The 5,000-nt window shown below is 38.9% G+C and overlaps 1 protein-coding gene across 3 annotated transcripts in view; it reads left to right on the top strand.

Moving 5' to 3' along the window:
- The window catches only part of LOC138005033 (collagen triple helix repeat-containing protein 1-like), a 14,640-nt gene that overhangs the window by 4,575 nt on the left and 5,065 nt on the right, over nt 1-5,000 (top strand). The window contains exon 1 of one of the 3 annotated variants that reach the window (XM_068851334.1): nt 4,130-4,151. The exons of the other annotated variants lie outside the window; for them this stretch is intronic. The gene's annotated coding sequence lies outside the window, so the exon portion shown is untranslated. Of the gene's footprint in view, nt 1-4,129; nt 4,152-5,000 lie in introns of those variants that run through there. 3 annotated transcript variants of the gene reach the window in all.

The following is a 5,000-nucleotide window of genomic DNA, read 5'->3' as shown; positions in this document are numbered from 1 at the left end:
CTTACTTCTGGATTTTTGTCTGTACGAGGTTGAAGATGATCCAGAAATAAATCTCTTTATGTCGACACTTATCCCCGGTCTTGATAAAAATATTGCTAAGTACAGAAAGTCGTGCACTTTGAAAAAATTTATTTATTGGCTTGGTGAACATAAACCGCAAGGAACTGGAGAATAAATAGCAAATGAATGGTTAATTTATTCACTACTGAGAGATTGCGATTGGTTAAATGCCCTCGTTGTGTAAAGAATGCTATCGACAACGGGTCAGCTTGTACGAGATCGTTTGATCCCAGCTGTAAAATGACAATCTGGGGCAGAAAAGACTCAGCCACTGTTAAGTCAAAGGCACGAATTTTTGCAATAGTTCTACCGCCAACACCATGACATTTAATTTCGCAGTCTTCGGAAATGAGAAAATTGTCGTCAAGCTTTGGATGAGAGGCAATAAAGTCCTTTAAACGGCGGATAAAGGAGTGGCCAAGAATCAATACCCGGGGTGGTGCCATGCAAAGCGTTTAGCGAGAATAAAGCCCTATTTGAAAAAAAAAAAAGCAAAAAAAAAAACAGAACTTAAGCAGAATAAAACTTGCCTGAAAAATTTTGATAATCCAAATTTACTCAGTGAAGGTACAGCTAAGAGCGCCAGTCACGGAGATTGCAATCCCTTAATTAGACCTATCCTTACTCCGCCCTTATCTATGATTGGCTCATTTCTCTGGCCCAGTGCATTTCGTGACCCCAAGAGGTTAAAGTCGACGACATAAATAGCATATTCCTTACAGGAAGAATGCTCCTTTTAATTTACAACTTGCCATTTCCATAAGGTTTTTTGTTTTTAAAATACAGCATTTAAATTTCCGAATTGTCATTTGCATGACACCAGATACTGAAATCTGTTTCGATTGACGAAAATGTCTCTTGTTATTTTTGATTCTCCGCAGTTTAAACGTTTCAAGTGTATTAACTCCAGTGAAGAGTAAGCGCTTTCATGCAAGGTGACCTCCAGATGTTTTTGTTGATTTCTGACCGCCTCCCCTCACGCTTGCGCGCTTATTTAACCGGAACCAGAGTTTTCTGGTTCCGGTTTTGAATTACTCGCCCGTTCCGCTGGACAAGAGTAACGGAGGCTCTGGGAAAGAGATTGGCCGAGTATTCGCTTTGGTTAACTTCTCGCATGCGCCTTTCTACCTTGAGTGCGATTTGTGACTGAACGCAAAAGAAAAAAAGACGAAGCCAAAATTTAACATCGGGCGTTTCCCCTGGAAAGCCCGAGTAATTATAGAATGCTTTGTTTTGGGAAACAAAACAGTCAAGAGGAGAGACTGCATTCCATTCCATTACACAAGTGCCACAAGGCTCATTGTAAAAGCTGCAACATATGTACTTGAAATTATTTCTTCATACCTCACACTATTCTTATAGGAGTAACAAATAAAGAAGCCTCGCCTGTAATTGGAATTTTTCAACGTGTTTACAACGCCGATCGGGTTACCCTGGAGCTGAGGATTGCTCATATAATTTATTCACATGAACATCATCCGTGGGATGCACAAACAGTTAACACAAATTGTCCAGTTACAGTGAATTACAACTGGGGGAAACTTTCGAAAGTGGCGAAAGATTACCAGAAAGATAAATCTGTAATTTAACTAGTTATTTGTTTTAAAAACAGAAATAGAGGTTATCAGGGCTTATCAGGATACGGGATATTAAGGTGAAAAAATTATAGGGATACGGGATATTTCGGGGAAAATTAACGGGATACAGGATATTTGGAAAACTGAACTGGCACAGGAATTAACGGGATACAGAATATTTAGGCCAAAAATTAATGGGACATTATGCCCTCTGAGTGGGGTAACATTTGCACTCACGCCTCCTTTTTAATTAGCTTACTTTTTCTCTCAAGTAGCTTTTTTCCACCATCAGCTATGCCTCCCAAGAAACGCACATTGGGCGTGCTGCCAAATATATTCCTTTTAATGTAGCGGGGAAGCATGGTTTTCGTCCTCTCGGATAGATATTAAACACTGTATTGAACTGTGGAAATTCTGCAATGGAAATTTCACGCCCACAAAAAGGGAGAATTCGATTGCGATCCATGAGCAATTTTGCAGGAAATAAAAACTATGGACTGTTACACGACTGCCATCTCGAAGTCCCAGAATTAAGGTACAAGCTTCGTTTTCAAGATACGCTTGAATTTTCATTAAAGTATCTGTCCCAAATGTTATTCCTCTTGACTGCTGAAAGCGTGTTAACATGAAACAACCTGTTTATTTTATGGAGTTTTCCCTGTTTCAATGTTTCCTGGCGGCGGTTATTCTGTTTTCTGTTTGTTTATTGAAAAACCAGTACTCAGTCTCACTCTCACTCGGCAAAATTTCTTAAATGGGGCGACCATGTGGTTACGTTCCTGGATTCGCTGCTAGTTCCACCTGCCTATATTTGTATACATATTATACTTCTTTTTCTTTACTCGATTTCGTTTTGTATTTTGTTGTTAAAGGCGTTTCCTAATGTTCTTTTAACGTTTTTGATTTTATATTGGGAGGAATATATGGCGTTGGAATTCCCAAACAGAGCTTTCTAATATTAAACACCGAGGTGTTGAATCACAATGACAAAATGAACACCACTCGTTCGATACATTGATAAATGCTTAGCACAATGGCCGACTGAACACACTTGCTCGATTCACAAAATATTTGGCACAATGGGCACTTGAACATACTGATTCGATTCACAAAATGTTTTGGAACGACTGAACAAACTGGTTCGCGAGGAACAGGTCGATTGAGTATTCGTTCTATGCAGTAATGTTCACAGTGGAACACACAAGAACGATGATCTAGAAATAACGTGGAAAATTCTCCTTGCCTTTAAAGCTTTCCGTTCTCAAAGAAAAATCATCTGTCTACTTTATCAAATACTTTCAAATGTGAGGTCACTGTGTCAATAATCGCGGGCGGGAAGGGTTCCAAACTAAATAAAGAACACGGAATCATAGTAAAGTTTCAACTTTCCAGCAATGGTTAAGGAACGCTTTGATGGCGCAGTGACGTCGGGCTCCTGAGGCGAGAGATCCCGAGATGAAGTCGAGGGCAGGAAAATCTTTTCAGGTCGCTACAAATACACCTCGCGGGATACAGGAATTTAAAAAAAAACACTGCAATTTGTGACTACGAAAACTACGACGAACAAAAAAAGAATTAAAAAAAGAAATTTTCCCAGATTGTTATAATAGTGGCTGCCTACTGCTTCCCACGGAATTAGCACAATTACCTGCGTCCTGAAGGAAGTCACGCTGTGAATAGCACATTTATTTGATCATTTTGTATCGTTGGATCGTTTCGAGTGTAAAATTGAGCATTTTATTCGGGGATATTGCGAAGAGCTTATTCGTCTAAAGTGACAGGATTAAACACATAAACATTGAACCAGGGTTATCCTCCTTCCTTGGGCATTTTAAACTAATATCTACCATGTCAAAGGAAGAAACAGCGAAGACAAGCTCAAGAATCGAAAGATTTGCCATAAATTCAGGGTTTCGGACAATGGGGAGTTCAAGCGACAACGACCACAGGCAACCCAAACACATAATTCGAATGCTCAGTCAACTTACCTAACGATTTGTAGGGTTTATATGGGAAACATGAAATGCCGGTAAAAATGGGTTAATCCTAGTTTACAGCGAGAGAAATAAATGAAATAAACTTACTCTTACTTCACCTTCTATCCTTGTGTCAATTTGAGGTGTTCTGGCTTAGTTTTGAAATTTGCTCCTATCCTTTATTAAAAGAAGAAGTTAGTCTTAACTATGATAGATACAAAACAGGAAATAAAATCTTAAAAACTACCTATGTTGGCAACATAGGTTATTCCAGATCTTGATCTGCATCCACGTGGTAACACGGCCATATTATTGTACAAAGCAATAGATAATGGGCAACACGTTTTGCATACTAATAGAGTCAATTTCCCAAAGGACATTTTACTGCATAGTTCTTTGCACAAAAATGGTCTCCGTGACTTCAGATGCAAACCATCAACATACACATTAAGGGCAGAAGATAAAATTCATAATTTAACATTTAAAACTTAAAATCTGTCATTTTTTTTAGGTACTGACTGAACTGACACACTGTTAAGTAAGTTAAAGCTCAAATCCCTGATTATAGTGCAACGCGCCTTACCGTGGCCACCCAACAAACTTTCAAATTTGACAACTAAGTGTAAGTACGTTAACTCAACAACCCATGCAACTGTGTTCAACTTACCAACGTTCGAACTTTGCAAGGAGGCGTGAAGTTTTAAAAAACTTTGTTAGGTGGCCACGGTAACGAGCGTCGCACTGTAAAGCATCGGATCTCACCGTTTCTATACAATTGTCGAAAATACCGAATTGAATTCCTTAAACAAAAAAATTGGGGAAATCGAGGGTTGACGACCGTTCTTGTGTCTTAGCTCTAAGATTGTATGTTCTCTATCTCGCGTTATAACTAAATCTGACATTATTGAGGGCGTATTATCGCTGATTACGTTGTATAATAATAAATGAGTGTTGTCCTCAGTAGCGTGTATGTACATATGTGACAGAAATTAAGTGCAGGCCTTACACCGCTGTAAATGTGATGGCTGGTGGATTTAATTAAGAACCTTCGCTGATCAACAGCATCAGGAAGTTACTTTAATGTATCACACCCAAGGACAGAGAAAAATCGTAGTTGTAACGCTGAGTATTTTTACGAGTTGTGCTGTATTTCGACGAGCCCGTTAGGGGGAGTCAAAATACAAACGAGTATTCTAAGCGTTACTACACACTAAACCGTCAGTCTAATAAGCTATTTATTATCCAATCTTTTTTTTGCACTAAATTTTTAGCAAATGATTTGTAAACAATCGAGAACGTGCGACAGATTTGTGCGTACGGGGCAACGTCAACAACTAAACTAGCCAAACCGGTTCTCTTCTGTACAATAACCAAATGTACAAATAAC

Source organism: Montipora foliosa, chromosome 1, assembly GCF_036669935.1.
Source record: "Montipora foliosa isolate CH-2021 chromosome 1, ASM3666993v2, whole genome shotgun sequence".
Lineage (NCBI taxonomy): Eukaryota > Metazoa > Cnidaria > Anthozoa > Scleractinia > Acroporidae > Montipora > Montipora foliosa.
The sequence above is the reverse complement of the archived record's forward strand: the minus strand, read 5'-3'. Positions and strand labels throughout refer to the sequence as shown.